At 35.8% G+C, this 21,001-nt stretch overlaps 1 protein-coding gene across 2 annotated transcripts in view; it reads right to left on the bottom strand.

The window, feature by feature from the left end:
• Positions 1–21,001, bottom strand: part of sgk3 (serum/glucocorticoid regulated kinase family member 3) — a 1,016,194-nt gene that overhangs the window by 235,134 nt on the left and 760,059 nt on the right. The window lies entirely within an intron of this gene.

Below are 21,001 nucleotides of genomic sequence, written 5' to 3'. Positions count from 1 at the left end.
CAGGAGCTGCCAGAGACGCCAGCCAGTCAGGAGCTGCCCTACGGTCATGAGCTGCCCTACGGTCATGAGCTGCCCTACAGTCATGAGCTGCCCTACAGTCATGAGCTGCCCTACAGTCATGAGCTGCCACTCAGTCCGGAGCTGCCACTCAGTCCGGAGCTGCCCCTTATCCCGGAGCTGCTGCCCCTTATCCCGGAGCTGCTGCCCCTTATCCCGGAGCTGCTGTCCCTTATCCCGGAGCTGCTGCCCCTTATCCCGGAGCTGCTGCCCCTTATCCCGGTGCTGGCCCTTATCCCGATGCTGCCCCTTCATTTAGGTGGGTTGAGTTGGAGGGTGGTCATTGGGAGGGGGATACGGAGGCGGGGAGTGACTATGGTGGGGTGGGGACCTCGCCCAGAGCCTGAGCCACCACCGTGGTCAGATGCCCACCCAGACCCTCCCCTAGACTTTGTGCTGGTGCGCCCGGAGTTCGCACCTTAAGGGGGGGGTTATGTCACGTTCCTGACCTGTTTTCTCTTGTTTTGTATGTCTTTATTGGTCAGGGCGTGAGTGTTGGGTGGGCAGTCTATGTTTTGTATTTCTATGTTGGGTTTTGTGTTCGGCCTGGTATGATTCTCAATTAGAGACAGGTGTGTATCGTTTGTCTCTGATTGAGAGTCATACTAAGGCAGCCAGGGTTTCACTGGTGTTTTGTGGGTGTTTGTTTCCTGTGTTAGCGTTTGGGCCACACAGGACTGTTGCAGGTTAGTCACGTTTGTTGTTTTGTTTATTTGTAGTGTTTGTTGGTTTGCCATTAAAATCATGAATACCTCCTACTCCGCATCTTGGTCCGATCCTCCTCGTCTGAGGAGGAGAACGACATTGACAACCGTTACAGTATCTATACTCTCTATAGTATCTATAGTCTCGCATATCTATAGTCTCTCATTGTCTTTAGTGTCAGTAATTTATATAATCATAAATGCTATGGTCTCTACAGGTTCTATAAATAACACCCCATATTCAATAACACCTTGTGTTATTTTGTAGGCTACGGGTACCCTCCTAAATCTTTATGTTTAGTTTAATTGGTTTTATATATATTTTTGTTTTATACAAAGTCATTTAAATTGACTTAGTGAAACCATTTGCCGTCCCTCAATTGTTTGCGGATGATGTGTCTCTTCCTGGGCAGCTCACAGTAAGGGTCTGGTCTGGACAGGTCTTCGTCCTCTTTCGGTCAGACGGGAATTTCCCTCATGCTTCATAAAATGTGCTACCGGTTTTCCTCGGTTACCCCAACTGGAAAGCTTCTCAGGTAGAATGAATCGTCGTGACGCCAAATTGTCATGGAAATTCACCACCAGGGACACTCAAAGTCTTAAATGTATCATCCTTTCTTATCAATGCATTGGAGATGTTCGAACCAACTCATCAGGACAATCAGGAGCTCTGCTGGGGCAGTCCCAGCAGTGTCTTATATGCAACTATACACAGACAAGTTATATATGCATTATTTGGTTTAATAATTAATCACATATACCATTTTGTTTCATTCATGTGACCGACCCATAGTGTTTCATAACATTTGACAGAGCAATACCTCACGAGGCTTCTCCTCTCCAAGCTGAGAACCTAGAAAAACACAAACATTAAAAATGTTCAGCACACACTAAAAGTTGACTAGCAACAACAACTGGTACCTAATAGTCACCACAAGGCCATCAGACTGTTAAACAGCCACCACTAACATTTAGTGGCTGCTGCCAACATACTGACTCAACTCCAGCTCACTTTAATAATGGGAATTGATGGAAATTATGTAAAAATGTATCACTAGCCACTTTAAACAATGCCACTTAATATAATGTATATGTATATACTGTACTCTATATCATCTACTGCATCTTGCCATCTTTATGTAATACATGTATCACTAGCCACTTTAAACTATGCACTTTTATGTTTACATACCCTACATTACTCATCTCATATGTATATACTGTACTCTATACCATCTACTGCATCTTGCCTATGCCGTTCTGTACCATCAATCATTCATATATCTTTATGTACATATTCTTTATCCCTTTACACTTGTGTGTATAAGGTAGTAGTTGTGGAATTGTTAGGTTAGATTACTCGTTGGTTATTACTGCATTGTCGGAACTAGAAGCACAAGCATTTCGCTACAATCGCATTAACATCTGCTAACCATGTGTATGTGACAAATAACATTTGATTTGATTGGATTTGATTTGATTAATAATAGACACCCACCATGAGCACCCACTATATTTGCCCAAGAAGAGGCAAACAAAAGAAAAACCCACACCAATCTAAAAGACAGGAAGCAAACCAAAAAGTGGAGCAAACCGAAACCAGAGAATTATAGTAGGTAGAGCCAACTAAAAATGGTAAGCTTCCACATCTCTCAAGACAACTGGAGCATTGGGCCAGCCACTCTTAAATATCACCTGGGCCAGCACAGTTGAAACACCTTCCCAATAACGAGATGGACAAGCCAGCACAGGTGTAACACATACCGACTAACGAGGTGACACCAATCGGTGGACCCCGAGTGCTAACGTCAAACCTCAAAATATAAATGGAAAAACCAAAGCCTGTAACAAGCATGATTTAACAAATTGTCTCGCTAAGAAACAGCTATGTTGAATCTAGATCCGGCCAATACAGACGCAAGTAGCACATTGGTTGTTCATTGCAGAGAGTGTACACATGGTAGCTAGCTAGCTAGCTAATTAGCTAGATCAACACATGAGACAGACAGATCGCTGTTCAGGCATCCAGAACAAATTCCATCCCTTAACATATGATCATTCATTCAGTACACTCCCTCTGTCAATGCATTTTTCCCCAGCAAAAAGTCACTTTTCAGTGTGTTCCAAATTTTTTTTTACCCATTAATAAGCAAATTGATGTTTAACTAAAATACATATTTTTTTTAGGTTCTGTATGAAAGGTGAAAATACATTATTTTTTTCAGAAAATGTGTTTTTTCCGGATGTAGAAAATACAACTTTTCTGGACTTTGAAATCAGGTTCATTTTCGGTTCTGAGTTAATATTTCAAAGATTTTCTCCCCAAAAAAGTTTTACTGTAATGTACTGGACTCTGCTGTACAGAGTGGAGAGGTTTAAGAACCACTCATCTACTGTACTGTACCGTGCTGTCCAAACTTGTGAAACATAGATGTCTATGATTGATTCAGGTTAGGTCCAGTCTAGACCGGATCACATCTGAACCAATTATAGACGTCTATGATTGATTCAGGTTAGGTCCAGTCTAGACCGGATCACATCTGAACCAATTATAGACGTCTATGATTGTTTCAGTTTTAGTCTGAACCGTACCAAAATGGCGGAGATCGCAGTGAACGCCGTCCTGAAGGTGGCGGACATGAACCGTAAGGACGTGGACTTTGAGCTGATCAAGATGGAGGTCAAGGTGGGAGGCAAACCGGAGGACACCCAGCTCATCAAGGTGTCACGTTCTGACCTTAGTTTCTTTTTTATGTCTTTATGTTAGGTTGGTCAGGTGAGTTGGGGTGGGCAGTCTATGTTCTTTTTTCTAGGCTGTTTGTTTTCTATGTGTTTGGCCTGGTGTGGTTTCCAATCAGAGGCAGCTGTTTATCGTTGTCTCTGATTGGGAGCCATATTTAGGTAGCCTGTTTTCCATTGTGTGTTGTGGGTGGTTGTTTCCGGTTTAGTGTATGTATCACCTTTCAGGACTGTTCGTTTGTCGTGTCGTGTTTTGTTTAGTGTTGCATATTTTATTAAAAGAATATGAACACTTACAACGCTGCACCTTGGTCCTCTTCTTCCCCTCCAGACGACAAGCGTTACACAGGGGAGCTCTTATCAATCGCTCTTCTCAATTTATAAATGACAGAGCATAAAGAATGTTGTTATTTCGATCTGACAAAAGAAAGTAAATCCTTTTTTCCAACTTGGAAACTAAATCTTATTAATGGCTTAGGTGGTGGCATTATGATGGAATTAAGTCAGAGTTAGAATAGGTCGTATCTGTAGACAAACCTCTGCCACATCTTCATGTCTTAGCAGAACGAATAGCGTGTGAATAGTATGCTATTCTCATGCATAAGTTCAAAGGTCAGAACCAGGGAATAACGTTCCGTTCTGGCTCCCTTAAAACTCAGGTCGGAATCAAACCTCTACAGAAGCATTTTAAAGTTCACGTTCTCCAATTCTGTTTCTGACTCTCAGATCTAGTTGGAGGTTTTAAAGGAACGAGGGTCATGACTGGGAGACAGGAAATGTATCCTAAAAGAATATTGCAAAGGAAATGAAAACGGGGAATGTTTGCAATACAAGTCACATTGAATAGAGCAACCCAGGAAGCCTGTCTTTCTCTTCAGCCTGGAGTGGATTCCAATGGCACTAGAACACTGCTAGTTTTTAACAGAGTACTGTATATTATATATATATATATATATATATTTAACTTCTACACACTGATCCAAGGTCAGGTTTGCATCTTTCACCACCACTATAATCAGAGTCACACTGACCATTAACGTTTGAATGGTGAGCTGATCCTAGACCTGTGTCTGACGGTATTATCTGGGAGGGTGAGCTGATCCCAGACCTGTGTCTGATGATGTTATCTACCTGCTAGGTGTTCCATGTCTACAGTTGAATAAACAACTAAAGAAACCTCTACATCTCTATCTCTTAGGTCAGTGGTTCCCAAACTGTCTGTAGTCTCGTACCCCTTCAAACATTCAACCTCCAGCTGTGTACCCCCTCTAGCACCAGGGTCAGCACACTCTCAAATGTTGTTATTTGCCATCATTGTAAGCCTGCCACACACACATTATACGATACATTTATTAAACATAAGAATGAGTGTGAGTTGTTGTCACAACCTGGCTCGTGGGAAGTGACAAAGAGCTGTTATAGGACCAGGACACAAATAATAATATAATAATAATCAATAATTTTGCTCTTTATTTAGCCATCTTACATATAAAACCTTATTTGTTCATCAAATTGTGAATAACTCACCACAGGTTAATGAGAAGGGTGTGCTTGAAAGGATGCACATAACTCTGCAATGTTGGGTTGTATTGGAGAGAGTCTCAGTCTTAAATCCTTTTCCACACACATTTACACAAACATTCTAATATTGTTCTAGAACATTCTAATATTGTTCTAGAACATTCTAATATTGTTCTAGAACATTCTAATATTGTTCTAGAACATTCTAATATTGTTCTAGAACATTCTAATATTGTTCTAGAACATTCTAATATTATTCTAGAACATTCTAATATTATTCTAGAACATTCTAATATTGTTCTAGAACATTCTAATATTATTCTAGAACATTCTAATATTATTCTAATTCTAGACATTCAGTTACGTAGCACGTCATGTTAATTGGATGCTAACAGTTACGTAGCACGTCATGTTAATTGGACACTAACAGTTACGTAGCACGTCATGTTAATTGGACGCTAACAGTTACGTAGCACGTCATGTTAATTGGACGCTAACAGTTACGTAGCATGTCATGTTAATTGGACACTAACAGTTACGTAGCACGTCATGTTAATTGGACGCTAACAGTTACGTAGCATGTCATGTTAATTGGACGCTAACAGTTACGTAGCACGTCATATTAATTGGGCACTAACAGTTACGTAGCACGTCATGTTAATTGGACGCTAACATGGTTACGTTAGCACGTTCATATTAATTGCGGCACATAAACACGTTACGTAGCACGTCATGTTAATTGGACGCTAACATGGCTGCGTTCGAGTTCTGTTAGCGTCATATAAACACATCGTTGTGTACTCTGGCTCCTAACCGAGCTCGTTCAATTTGACCAATAAAACCTGCATCCTGCACACTGTATCCCAGATGAACATTCAGTCAGCTTGACCTGGCATTATGGTGAAAGTCCCAACAGCTATTCAGTCAGCTTGACCTGGCGTTATGGTGAAAGTCCCAACAGATATTCAGTCAGCTTGACCTGGCATTATGGTGACATGTTGAATTACTAATGGTTGTTATCTGCCTTGTCAGTACGGCCAATGTTTCCTCATTATGACCTGGACAGATAGTTGAATGAATGGTTCTTACTGATGGAATTACTAGTGGTTGTTCTTTCTCAAGAAGTGTCATGTCAGTACGATCAGTTTCATTACTTTCATTCATCTACATCCAAGTATGACCAACTGAATTCTAACGTCAACTAACTTTAGTGACTGTGTCTTGTATGTCCATTCAATCTGTCCTAGTATTGGTTACACCAATGGTTTTAATAAGGGCTGGTTCAAGTGATGTCTAACCTGTCATTATATGGACTGACATTGGATCATCCTCTCAGCCAGAGGTTTTCAAACTACTCCTCTGTGACATTCAACTTGTCAACTAATCATCAAGCTCTCGATTATTTCAATCGGCAGCGTCACGCTAGGACCAAGTCTCCCCCTTGGGGTTCACATGGCCGAGTTTGAGAAATTTTGTTTTATATAGGGTCTAGTCTGAGTCCAGTCTGAGCCCAGCCACAGTAACCACACTCTTAGAAGTGTTATCTAGAACCTCAAAGGGTTCCTCTGCTGTCCCCATAGGAGTACACTTTGAAGAACCCTTTTTAGTTCCAGGTAGAACCCTTTTGGTTCCAGGTAGAACCCTTTTTTAGTTCCAGGTAGAACCCTTTTTAGTTCCAGGTAGAACCCTTTCGGTTCCAGCTAGAATCCTTTTGGTTCCAGGTAGAAGCCTTTTTAGTTCCAGGTAGAACCCTTTTTAGTTCCAGGTAGAACCCTTTTTAGTTCCAGGTAGAACCCTTTTTAGTTCCAGGTAGAACCCTTTTTAGTTCCAGGTAGAACCTTTTTTAGTTCCAGGTAGAACCCTTTTTAGTTCTAGGTAGAACCCTTTTTGGTTCTAGGTAGAACCCTTTCGGTGCCAGCTAGAATACTTTTGAGCTTCATGTAGAACTCTTTACACAGAGTGTTCTTCTTGGAACCCAAAATAGTTCAGTGATGGAAAAAGTACTCGATTGTCATACTTTAGTAGTGATGAAAAAAATACTATATTGTCATACTTTAGTAATGGTCGAAAAAGTACTCGATTGTCATACTTTAGTCGTGATGGAAAAAATACTCGATTGTCATACTTTAATAGTGACGGAAAAAGTACTCGATTGTCATACTTTAGTAGTGATGGAAAAAATACTTGAGTGTCATACCTTAGTAGTGATGGAAAAAATACTCGATTGTCATACTTTAGTAGTGCTGGAAAAAGTACTCGATTGTCATACTTTAGTAAAAGTAAAGTTACTGTCTCACCAGACTTTACTTGGACTCCTCCCGTCCAGCTCAGGCGTTTGGTGTCGCCGGCCTTCTAGCTGCTGCCGAACCTGCTGCTGACAAACGCCCTTCACTCATCAACCCCGGACTTGTCTCGTCATCATTACACACTCCTGGTTCCAATACCCACAATATCACTGTATATATCCTCCCTCTGTCATTTGTCTTTGTCGGTCATTGTAAATGTTGCTTGTTTTTCTGAGAGGAATCTCTCCTACTCTTTCCTGAGTACTTTGTTATTATGCACTTTGGGTTTCGTCCCGCTTTTATCTATGGTGCTTTATTAAATTCAGTATTTCACAACCTGCCTCCTGCCTCCTGCCTACTCCTCTCTAAACCTGCAACTGCCTCCTGCCCACTCCTCTCTAAACCTGCGACTGCCTCCTGCCTACTCCTCTCTAAACCTGCGACTGCCTCCTGCCTACTCCTGTCTAAACCTGCGACTGCCTCCTGCCTACTCCTGTCTAAACCTGCGACTGCCTCCTGCCTACTCCTCTCTAAACCTGCGACTGCCTCCTGCCTACTCCTGTCTAAACCTGCGACTGCCTCCTGCCTACTCCTCTCTAAACCTGCGACTGCCTCCTGCCTACTCCTCTCTAAACCTGCGACTGCCTCCTGCCTACTCCTGTCTAAACCTGTGACTGCCTCCTGCCTACTCCTCTCTAAACCTGCCACTGCCTCCTGCCTACTCCTGTCTAAACCTGTGACTGCCTCCTGCCTACTCCTCTCTACACTTGTGACTGCCTCCTGCCTACTCCTGTCTAAACCTGCGACTGCCTCCTGCCTACTCCTGTCTAAACCTGCGACTGCCTCCTGCCTACTCCTGTCTAAACCTGCGACTGCCTCCTGCCTACTCCTCTCTAAACCTGCGACTGCCTCCTGCCTACTCCTGTCTAAACCTGCGACTGCCTCCTGCCTACTCCTGTCTAAACCTGTGACTGCCTCCTGCCTACTCCTCTCTACACTTGTGACAGGTACTTTAATAGAAAATTACTCAAGTAAAAGTGAAAGTCACCCAGTAAAATACTACTTGAGTAAAAGTCTAAAAGAATTTGGTTTTAAATATAGTATCAAAAGTAAATGGAATCCTAAAATATACGTAAGTATTAAAAGTGTAAACTATTTCAAATTCCTTATATTAATCAAACCAGACAGATACCATTTAAAAATATTATAATTTGACTGATATTCAGCTCTCTCAGTTTAGTAATATTCTCTCAGTTTAGTAATATTCCTTCAGCTCTCTCAGTTTAGTAATATTCTCTCAGTTTAGTAATACTCTCTCAGTTTAGTAATATTCTCTCAGTTTAGTAATACTCTCTCAGTTTAGTAATATTCTCTCAGTTTAGTAATATTCTCTCAGTTTAGTAATATTCCTTCAGCTCTCTCAGTTTAGTAATACTCTCTCAGTTTAGTAATATTCTCTCAGTTTAGCAATATTCGCTCAGTTTAGTAATACTCTCTCAGTTAAGTAATACTCTCTCAGTCTAGTAATACTCTCTCAGTCTAGTAACACTCTCTCAGTTTAGTAATACTCTCTCAGTTGAGTAATACTCTCTCAGTTGAGTAATACTCTCTCAGTTTAGTAATACTCTCTCAGTTTAGTAATACTCTCCCAGTTGAGTTATACTCTCTCAGTTTAGTAATACTCTCTCAGTTGAGTTATACTCTCTCAGTTTAGTAATACTCTCTCAGTTTAGTAATATTCTCTCAGTTTAGTAACACTCTCTCAGTTGAGTAATACTCTCTCAGTTGAGTAATACTCTCTCAGTTTAGTAATACTCTCTCAGTTTAGTAACACTTTCTCAGTTTAGTAATACTCTCTCAGTTGAGTAATACTCTCTCAGTTTAGTAATACTCTCTCAGTTTAGTAATACTCTCTCAGTTTAGTAATATTCTCTCAGTTTAGTAATAATCTCTCAGTTTAGTAATACTCTCTCAGTTTAGTAATATTCTCTCAGTTTAGTAATACTCTCTCAGTTTAGTAATATTCTCTCAGTTTAGTAATATTCTCTCAGTTTAGTAATATTCCTCCAGCTCTCTCAGTTTAGTAATATTCTCTCAGTTTAGTAATACTCTCTCAGTTTAGTAATACTCTCTCAGTTTAGTAATACTCTCTCAGTTTAGTAATACTCTCTCAGTTTAGTAATATTCTCTCAGTTTAGTAATATACTCTCAGTTTAGTAATACTCTCTCAGTTTAGTAATATTCTCTCAGTTTAGTAATATTCGCTCAGTTTAGTAATACTCTCTCAGTTGAGTAATACTCTCTCAGTTTAGTAATACTCTCTCAGTTTAGTAACACTCTCTCAGTTTAGTAATACTCTCTCAGTTTAGTAATACTCTCTCAGTTTAGTAATATTCTCTCAGTTTAGTAATAATCTCTCAGTTTAGTAATACTCTCTCAGTTTAGTAATACTCTCTCAGTTTAGTAATATTCTCTCAGTTTAGTAATACTCTCTCAGTTTAGTAATATTCTCTCAGTTTAGTAATACTCTCTCGGGTTAGTAATACTCTCTCAGTTTAGTAAAACTCTCTCAGTTTAGTAATACTCTCTCAGTTTAGTAATAACTCTCTCAGTTTAGTAATACTCTCTCAGTTGAGTAATACTCTCTCAGTTTAGTAAAATCTCTCAGTTTAGTAATACTCTCTCAGTCTTAGTAATACTCTCTCAGTTATAGTAATACTCTCTCAGTTTAGTAATATTCTCTCAGTTTAGTAATATTCTCTCAGTTTAGTAATACTCTCTCAGTTTAGTAATATTCTCTCAGTTTAGTAATACTCTCCCAGTTGAGTAATACTCTCTCAGTCTAGTAACACTCTCTCAGTTTAGTAATACTCTCTCAGTTTAGTAATACTCTCTCAGTTTAGTAATACTCTCTCAGTTTAGTAATACTCTCTCAGTTTAGTAATACTCTCTCAGTTTAGTAATACTCTCTCAGTTTAGTAATACTCTCTCAGTTTAGTAATACTCTCTCAGTTTAGTAATACTCTCTCAGTTTAGTAATACTCTCTCAGTTAAGTAATACTCTCTCAGTCTAGTAATACTCTCTCAGTTGAGTAATACTCTCTCAGTTTAGTAACACTCTCTCAGTTTAGTAATACTCTCTCAGTTTAGTAATATTCTCTCAGTTTAGTAATAATCTCTCAGTTTAGTAATAGTCTCTCAGTTTAGTAATACTCTCTCAGTTTAGTAATATTTTCTCAGTTTAGTAATATTCTCTCAGTTGAGTAATATTCCTTCAGCTCTCTCAGTTTAGTAATATTCTCTCAGTTTAGTAATATTCTCTCAGTTTAGTAATATTCTCTCAGTTTAGTAATACTCTCTCAGTTTAGTAATATTCTCTCAGTTTAGTAATATTCTCTCAGTTGAGTAATATTCCTTCAGCTCTCTCAGTTTAGTAATATTCTCTCAGTTTAGTAATATTCTCTCAGTTCTAGTTTAGTAAAATTCTCTCAGTTTAGTAATATTCTCTCAGTTTAGTAATACTCTCTCAGTTTAGTAATACTCTCTCAGTTTAGTAATACTCTCTCAGTCTAGTAACACTCTCTCAGTTTAGTAATACTCTCTCAGTTTACTACTACTCGCTCAGTTTAGTAATATTCTCTCAGTTTAGTAATAACTCCAGGTCTCTCAGTTTAGTAATACTCTCTCAGTTTAGTAATATTCTCTCAGTTTAGTAATATATCTCTCAGTTTAGTAATATTCTCTCAGTTTAGTAATACTCTCTCAGTTTAGTAATACTCTCTCAGTTTAGTAATACTCTCTCAGTTTAGTAATACTCTCTCAGTCTCGTAACACTCTCTCAGTTTAGTAATACTCTCTCAGTTTAGTAATACTCTCTCAGTTTAGTAATACTCTCTCAGTTTAGTAATACTCTCTCAGTTTAGTAATATTCTCTCAGTTTAGTAAGACTCTCTCAGTTTAGTAATACTCTCTCAGTTTAGTAATACTCTCTCAGTTTAGTAATACTCTCTCAGTTTAGTAATATTCTCTCAGTTTAGTAATACTCTCTCAGTTTAGTAATACTCTCTCAGTTTAGTAATACTCTCTCAGTTTAGTAATACTCTCTCAGTTGAGTAATACTCTCTCAGTAACACTCTCTCAGTTTAGTAATATTCTCTCAGTTTAGTACTATTTTCTCAGTTTAGTAATATTCTCTCAGTTTAGTAATACTCTCTCAGTTGAGTAATACTCTCTCAGTTTAGTAATACTCTCTCAGTTTAGTAATACTCTCTCAGTTTAGTAATACTCTCTCAGTTTAGTAATACTCTCTCAGTTTAGTAATACTCTCTCAGTTTAGTAACATTCTCTCAGTTTAGTAATACTCTCTCAGTTTAGTAATATTCTCTCAGTTTAGTAATACTCTCTCAGTTTAGTAATATTCTCTCAGTTTAGTAATAAGTTTAGTAATATTCTCTCAGTTGAGTAATATTCCTTCAGCTCTCTCAGTTTAGTAATATTCTCTCAGTTTAGTAATATTCTCTCAGTTTAGTAATATTCTCTCAGTTTAGTAATACTCTCTCAGTTTAGTAATATTCTCTCAGTTTAGTAATACTCTCTCAGTTTAGTAATATTCTCTCAGTTTAGTAATATTCTCTCAGTTTAGTAGTATTCCTTCAGCTCTCTCAGTTTAGTAATATTCTCTCAGTTTAGTAATACTCTCTCAGTTTAGTAATACTCTCTCAGTTTAGTAATACTCTCTCAGTTTAGTAATACTCTCTCAGTTTAGTAATACTCTCTCAGTTTAGTAATACTCTCTCAGTTTAGTAATACTCTCTCAGTTTAGTAATATTTTCTCAGTTTAGTAATATTCTCTCAGTTGAGTAATATTCCTTCAGCTCTCTCAGTTTAGTAATATTCTCTCAGTTTAGTAATATTCTCTCAGTTTAGTAATATTCTCTCAGTTTAGTAATACTCTCTCAGTTTAGTAATACTCTCTCAGTTTAGTAATACTCTCTCAGTTTAGTAATACTCTCTCAGTTTAGTAATATTCTCTCAGTTTAGTCATACTCTCTCAGTTTAGTAATACTCTCTCAGTTTAGTAATACTCTCTCAGTTTAGTAATACTCTCTCAGTTTAGTAATACTCTCTCAGTTTAGTAACACTCTCTCAGTTTAGTAATACTCTCTCAGTTTAGTAATACTCTCTCAGTTTAGTAATATTCTCTCAGTTTAGTAATAGCTCTCTCAGTTTAGTAATACTCTCTCAGTTTAGTAATACTCTCTCAGTTTAGTAATACTCTCTCAGTTTAGTAATACTCTCTCAGTTTAGTAATACTCTCTCAGTTTAGTAATATTTTCTCAGTTTAGTAACACTCTCTCAGTTTAGTAATACTCTCTCAGTTTAGTAATACTCTCTCAGTTTAGTAATACTCTCTCAGTTTAGTAATATTCTCTCAGTTTAGTAATACTCTCTCAGTTTAGTAATATTCTCTCAGTTTAGTAATACTCTCTCAGTTTAGTAATATTCTCTCAGTTTAGTAATATTCTTTCAGTTTAGTAATATTCTCTCAGTTTAGTAATACTCTCTCAGTTTAGTAATACTCTCTCAGTTTAGTAATACTCTCTCAGTTTAGTAATATTCTCTCTCTCAGTTTAGTAATATTCTCTCAGTTTAGTAATATTCTCTCAGTTTAGTAATATTCTCTCAGTTTAGTAATACTCTCTCGGGTTAGTAATACACTCTCAGTTTAGTAACACTCTCTCAGTTTAGTAATACTCTCTCAGTTTAGTAATATTCTCTCAGTTTAGTCATACTCTCTCAGTTTAGTAATACTCTCTCAGTTTAGTAATACTCTCTCAGTTTAGTAATATTCTCTCAGTTTAGTAATACTCTCTCAGTTTAGTAATACTCTCTCAGTTTAGTAATACTCTCTCAGTTTAGTAATACTCTCTCAGTTTAGTAATATTCTCTCAGTTTAGTCAGGTCTCTCAGTTTAGTAATACTCTCTCAGTTTAGTAATATTCTCTCAGTTTAGTAATATTCTCTCAGTTTAGTAATACTCTCTCAGTTTAGTAATACTCTCTCAGTTTAGTAATACTCTCTCAGTTTAGTAATACTCTCTCAGTTTAGTAATACTCTCTCAGTTTAGTAATAATCTCTCAGTTGAGTACAGCTCTCAGTTTAGTAATACTCTCTCAGTTTAGTAATATTCTCTCAGTTTAGTAATATTCTCAGTTTAGTAATACTCTCTCAGTTTAGTAATACTCTCTCAGTTTAGTAATACTCTCTCAGTTTAGTAATACTCTCTCAGCTTAGTAATACTCTCTCAGTTTAGTAATATTCTCTCAGTTTAGTAATATTCTCTCAGTTTAGTAATATTCTCTCAGTTTAGTAATATTCTCTCAGCTCTCTCAGTTTAGTAATATTCTCTCAGTTTAGTAATATTCTCTCAGTTTAGTAAATATTCTCTCAGTTTAGTAATACTCTCTCGGGTTAGTAATACTCTCTCAGTTTAGTAATACTCTCAGTTGAGTAATACTCCTCAGTTGTATACTTTAGTTTAAGTACTACTCTCAGTTGAATATCTCTCAGTTTAGTAACACTTTAGTTTAGTAATAATCTCTCAGTTGAGTAATACTCTCAGTTTAGTAAACTCTCTCAGTTTAGTAATACTCTCTCAGTTTAGTACTAGTTCAGGTTCTCTCAGTTTAGTAATACTCCCTCAGTTTAGTAATACTCTCTCAGTTTAGTAATACTCTCAGTTTAGTAATACTCTCTCAGTTTAGTAATACTCTCTCAGTTTAGTAATACTCTCAGTTGAGTAATACTCTCTCAGTTTAGTAATACTCTCTCAGTTTAGTAATACTCTCAGTTTAAGTATATACTTTAGTTTAGTAATATTCTCTCAGTTTAGTAATATTCTCTCAGTTTAGTAATACTCTCTCAGTTTAGTAATACTCTCTCAGTTTAGTAATACTCTCTCAGTTTAGTAATACTCTCTCAGTTTAGTAATACTCTCTCAGTTTAGTAATACTCTCTCAGTTTAGTAATACTCTCTCAGTTTAGTAATATCACTCTCTCAGTTTAGTACTACTCTCTCAGTTTAGTAATACTCTCTCAGTCTCTCAGTTTAGTAATATTCTCTCAGTTTAGTAATATTCTTCAGCTCTCTCAGTTTAGTATACTCTCTCAGTTGAGTAATATTCTCTCAGTTTGAGTAATACTCTCAGTTTAGTAACTCTCTCAGTTTAGTAATATCTCTCAGTTTAGAATATTCAGTTTAGTAATATCTCTCAGTTGAGTAATACTCTCAGTTTAGTAATACTCTAGTTTAGTAATACTCTCTCAGTTTAGTAATACTCTCTCAGTTTAGTAATATTCTCTCAGTTTAGTAATATTCTCTCAGTTGAGTAATATTCCTTCAGCTCTCTCAGTTTAGTAATACTCTCTCAGTTTAGTAATATTCTCTCAGTTTAGTAATATTCTCTCAGTTTAGTAAAATACTCTCTCAGTTTAGTAATACTCTCTCAGTTTAGTAATACTCTACTCACATCTCAGTTTAGTAATACTCGCTCAGTTTAGTAATACTCTCTCAGTTTAGTAATACTCTCTCAGTTTAGTAATACTCTCTCAGTTTAGTAATACTCTCTCAGTTTAGTAATCAGTTCTCTCAGTTTAGTAATATTCTCTCAGTTTAGTAATATTCTCTCAGTTTAGTAATATTCTCTCAGTTTAGTAATACTCTCTCAGTTGAGTAATACTCCTAGTAATACTCTCTCAGTTTAGTAATACTCTCTCAGTTTAGTAATATTCTCTCAGCTCAGTTGAGTAATACTCTCTCAGTTTAGTAATACTCTCTCAGTTGAGTAATACTATCTCAGTAGTATAGTTTAGTAATACTCTCTCAGTTTAGTAATACTCTCTCAGTTTAGTAATACTCTCTCAGTCTCTCAGTTGAGTAATACTCTCTCAGTTTAGTAATACTCTCTCAGTTTAGTAATACTCTCTCAGTTTAGTAACACTCTCTCAGTTTAGTAATACTCTCCCAGTCTAGTAATACTCTCTCAGTCTAGTAACTCTCTCAGTTTAGTAATACTCTCTCAGTTTAGTAATACTCTCTCAGTTTAGTAATACTCTCTCAGTTTAGTAATATTCTCTCAGTTTAGTAATAATCTCTCAGTTTTTAGTAGTACTCTCTCAGTTTAGTAATATTCTCTCAGTTTAGTAATATTCTCTCAGTTTAGTAATACTCTCAGTTGAGTAATATTCTCTCAGTTTAGTAATACTCTCTCAGTTTAGTAATACTCTCTCAGTTTAGTAATATTCTCTCAGTTTAGTAATATTCTCTCAGTTTAGTAATATTCTCTCAGTTTAGTAATACTCCTTCAGCTCTCTCAGTTTAGTAATACTCTCTCAGTTTAGTAATATTCTCTCAGTTTAGCAATATTCGCTCAGTTTAGTAATACTCTCTCAGTTTAGTAATACTCTCTCAGTCTAGTAATACTCTCTCAGTCTAGTAACACTCTCTCAGTTTAGTAATACTCTCTCAGTTTACTACTACTCTCTCAGTTTAGTAATATTCTCTCAGTTTAGTAATAATCTCTCAGGTCTCTCAGTTTAGTAATACTCTCTCAGTTTAGTAATATTCTCTCAGTTTAGTAATATTCTCTCAGTTTAGTAATACTCTCTCAGTTTAGTAATACTCTCTCAGTTTAGTAATATTCTCTCAGTTTAGTAACACTCTCTCAGTTTAGTCATAATCTATTCTCAGATTAGTAATATTCTCTCAGTTTAGATAATACTCTCAGTTGAGTAATATTCTCTCAGTTTAGTAATACTCTCTCAGTTTAGTAATACTCTCTCAGTTTAGTAATACTCTCTCAGTTTAGTAATATTCTCTCAGTTGAGTAATATTCTCTCAGTTTAGTAATACTCTCTCAGTTTAGTAATACTCTCTCAGTTTAGTAATACTCTCTCAGTTTAGTAATACTCTCTCAGTTTAGTAATACTCTCTCAGTTTAGTAATATTCTCTCAGTTTAGTAATACTCTCTCAGTTTAGTAATATTCTCTCAGATTAGTAATATTCTCTCAGTTTAGTAATATTCTCTCAGTTTAGTAATACTCTCTCAGTTTAGTAATACTCTCTCAGTTTAGTAATACTCTCTCAGTTTAGTAATACTCTCTCAGTTTAGTAATACTCTCTCAGTTGAGTAATACTCTCTCGCAGTTTAGTAATACTCTCTCAGTTTAGTAATACTCTCTCAGTTTAGTAATACTCTCTCAGTTTAGTAATACTCTCTCAGTTTAGTAATATTTTCTCAGTTTAGTAATATTCTCTCAGTTGAGTAATATTCCTTCAGCTCTCTCAGTTTAGTAATATTCTCTCAGTTTAGTAATATTCTCTCAGTTTAGTAATATTCTCTCAGTTTAGTAATACTCTCTAAGTCTCAGTAATAAACTCCCTCAGTTGAGTAATACTCTCTCAGTTGAGTAACACTTTCTCTCAGTTCTAGTAATACTCTCTCAGTTGAGTAATACTCTCTCAGTTTAGTAATACTCTCTCAGTTTAGTAAAACTCTCTCAGTTTAGTAATATTCTCTCAGTTGTAGTAGATACTCTCTCAGTTGAGCAATAATCTCTCAGTCTAGTAATACTTTGACTTTACAAATCTCTTAGTTTAGTAATACTCTACGTCTTCAGTTTAGTAATATCTCTCCTAGTTGAGTAATACTCTCTCAGTTTAGTAATACTCTCTCAGTTTAGTACTCTCTCAGTTTAGTAATACTCTCTCAGTTTAGTAATACTCTCTCAGTTGAGTAATACTCTCTGGTTTAGTAATATACTCTCAGTTTAGTAACACTCTCTCAGTTTAGTAATACTCTCTCAGTTTAGTAATACTCTCTCAGTTTAGTAATACTCTCTCAGTTCAGTAATACTCTCTCAGTTTAGTAGTATACTCTCTCAGTTTAGTAATACTCTCTCAGTTCTCTCAGTTTAGTAATACTCTCTCAGTTTAGTAATACTCTCTCAGTTTAGTAATACTCTCTCAGTTTAGTAATACTCTCTCAGTTTAGTCATACTCTCTCAGTTGAGTAATACTCTCTCAGTTTAGTAATACTCTCTCAGTTTAGTAATACTCTCTCAGTTGAGTAATATTCTCTCAGTTTAGTAATACTCTCTCAGTTTAGTAATACTCTCTCAGTTTAGTAATACTCTCTCAGTTTAGTAATATTCTCTCAGTTTAGTAACACTCTCTCAGTTGAGTAATACTCTCTCAGTTGAGTAATACTCTCTCAGTTTAGTAATACATACTCTCAGTTGAGTAATATTCTCTCAGTCTCAGAAACACTCTCTCAGTTTAGTAATAATCTCTCAGATTGAGTAATACTCTCTCTAGTTTAGTAATATTCTCTCAGTTGAGTAATATTCTCTCAGTTTGAGAAATACTCTCGAGTTTAAGTAATACTCTCTCAGTTTAGTAATATTCTCTCAGTTTAGTAATATTCTCTCAGTTTAGTAATACTCTCTCAGTTTAGTAATATTCTCTCAGTTTAGTAATATTCTCTCAGTTTAGTAATACTCTCAGTTCAGCAATACTCTCAGTTGAGTAATACTCCCTCAGTTTAAGTATACTTTAGCTGAGCATACTCTAGTTTAGTAACACTTCTCTCAGTTTAGTAATACTCTCTCAGTTGAGTAATACTCTCTCAAGATATTTAGTTTAATACTCTCTCAGTTTAGTAATATTCTCTGCAGTTTAGTAATATCTCTCTCAGTTGAGTAATATTCTCTCACTCTAGTAACACTCTCTCAGTAGATAACTCTCAGATTAGTAATACTCTCTCAGTTTAAGTAATACTCTCTCAGTTGAGTAATATTCTCTCAGTCTACTAATACACTCTCAGTTGAGTAATACTCTCTCAGTCTAGTAACACTCTCTCAGTTTAGTAATACTCTCTCAGTTTAGTAATACACTCTCTCAGTTTAGTAATACTCTCTCAGTTTAGTAATACTCTCAGTCTAGGTACATTCTTTTAGTTTAAGTACATTCTCTCAGTTTAGTAATATTTAGTTTAGTAATACTCTCTCAGTTGAGTAATACTCTCTCAGTTTAGTAATACTCTCTCAGTTTAGTAATACTCTCTCTCAGTTTAGTAATACTCTCTCAGTCTCGTAATACTCTCTCAGTTTAGTAATATTCTCTCAGTTTAGTAATATTCTCTCAGTTTAGTAATACTCTCTCAGTTTAGTAATACTCTCTCAGTTTAGTAATACTCTCTCAGTTTAGTAATATCCTCTCAGTTTAGTAATATTCTCTCAGTTTAGTAATACTCTCTCGGTTTAGTAATACTCTCTCAGTTTAGTAATACTCTCTCAGTTTAGTAATACTCTCTCAGTTTAGTAATACTCTCTCAGTTTAGTAATACTCTCTCAGTTTAGTAATACTCTCTCAGTTTAGTAATACTCTCTCAGTTTAGTAATACTCTCTCAGTTTAGTAATACTCTCTCAGTTTAGTAATACTCTCTCAGTTTAGTAATAGTCTCTCAGTTGAGTAATACTCTCTCAGCCTAGTAACACTCTCTCAGTTTAGTAATACTCTCTCAGTTTAGTAATACTCTCTCAGTTTAGTAATACTCTCTCAGTTTAGTAATACTCTCCGTGAGTCATGCTCTCTCAGTTTAGTAACACTTCTCTCAGTTTAGTAATAATCTCTCAGTTTAGTAGAGTATTCTCTCAGTTTAGTAATACTCTCTCGGGTTAGTAATACTCTCTCAGTTTAGTAAGAACTCTCTCAGTTTAGTAATACTCTCTCAGTCTGAGTAACACTCTCTCAGCTTGAGTAACACTCTCTCAGTTTAAGTAATACTCTCTCAGATTAGTCATATTCTCTCAGTTTAGTAATACTCTCAGTTGAGTAATATTCTCTCAGTTTAGTAATACTCTCTCAGTTTAGTAATACTCTCTCAGTTGAGTAATACTCTCTCAGTTTAGTAATACTCTCTCAGTTTAAGTAATATTCTCTCAGTTTAGTAACACTCTCTCAGTTGAGTAATACTCTCTCAGTTGAGTAATACTCTCTCAGTTTAGTAATACTCTCTCAGTTGAGTAATATTCGTCTCAGTAATACTCTCTCAGTAGCACACTCTCAGTCTAGTAACACTCGTGCTTACATGTTTTAGATTAGTAATACTCTCAGTCTAGTATCTTTAGTTGAGTAATATTCTCCCAGTTTAGTAATACTCTCAGTCAGGTATACTCTCAGTTTAGTAATATTCTCTCAGTTTAGTAATACTCTCTCAGTTTAGTAATACTCTCTCAGTTTAGTAATACTCTCTCAGTTTAGTAATATTCTCTCAGTTTAGTAATATTCTCTCAGTTTAGTAATATTCCTTCAGCTCTCTCAGTTTAGTAATATTCCCTCAGTTTAGTAATACTCTCTCAGTTTAGTAATATTCTCTCAGTTTAGTAATACTCTCTCAGTTTAGTAATATTCTCTCAGTTTAGTAATATCCTCTCAGTTTAGTAATATTCTCTCAGTTTAGTAATATTCTCAGCTCTCTCAGTTTAGTAATATTCTCTCAGTTTAGTAATATCTCTCAGTTTAGTAATACTCTCTCAGTTGAGTAATACTCTCTCGGGTTAGTAATACTCTCTCAGTTTAGTAAAACTCTCTCAGTTTAGTAATACTCTCTCAGTCTTAGTACACTCTTCGTCTCCTAGTTTAGTAATACTCTCTCTAGTTTAGTAAGCACTCTCTCAGTTTAGTAATACAATCTCTCAGTTTAGTAATACTCTCTCAGTTTAGTAATATTCTCTCAGTTTAGTAATACTCGCTCAGTTTAGTAATACTCTCTCAGTTTAGTAATACTCTCTCAGTTTAGTAATACTCTCTCAGTTTAGTAATACTCTCTCAGTTTAGTAATACTCTCTCAGTTTAGTAATACTCTCTCAGTTTAGTAATATTCTCTCAGTTTAGTAATACTCTCTCAGTTTAGTAATATCTTCTCAGTTTAGTAATATTCTCTCAGTTTAGTAATACTCTCTCAGTTTAGTAATACTCTCTCAGTTTAGTAATACTCTCTCAGTTTAGTAATACTCTCTCAGTTTAGTAATACTATCTCAGTTTAGTAATACTCTCTCAGTTTAGTAATACTCTCTCGGCTCTCTCAGTTTAGTAATACTCTCTCAGTTTAGTAATACTCTCTCAGTTTAGTAATACTCTCTCAGTTTAGTAATACTCTCTCAGTTGAGTAATACTCTCTCAGTTTAGTAATACTCTCTCAGTTTAGTAATACTCTCTCAGTTTAGTAATACTCTCTCAGTTTAGTAATACTCTCTCAGTTTAGTAATACTCTCTCAGTTTAGTAATACTCTCTCAGTTTAGTAATACTCTCTCAGTTTAGTAATATTCTCTTCAGTAACATCTCTCAGTTTAGTAATACTCTCTCAGTTTAGTAATATTCTCTCAGTTTAGTAATAATCTCTCACTCTCTCAGTTTAGTAATACTCTCTCAGTTTAGTAATACTCTCTCAGTTTAGTAATATTCTCTCAGTTTAGTAATATTCCTTCAGCTCTCTCAGTTTAGTAATATTCTCTCAGTTTAGTAATACTCTCTCAGTTTAGTAATATTCTCTCAGTTTAGTAATACTCTCTCAGTTTAGTAATACTCTCTCAGTTTAGTAATACTCTCTCAGTTTAGTAATACTTCTCTCA

This window comes from Salvelinus alpinus, chromosome 10 (assembly GCF_045679555.1).
Source record: "Salvelinus alpinus chromosome 10, SLU_Salpinus.1, whole genome shotgun sequence".
Lineage (NCBI taxonomy): Eukaryota > Metazoa > Chordata > Actinopteri > Salmoniformes > Salmonidae > Salvelinus > Salvelinus alpinus.
This window is presented reverse-complemented; position numbering and strand designations above follow the sequence as displayed.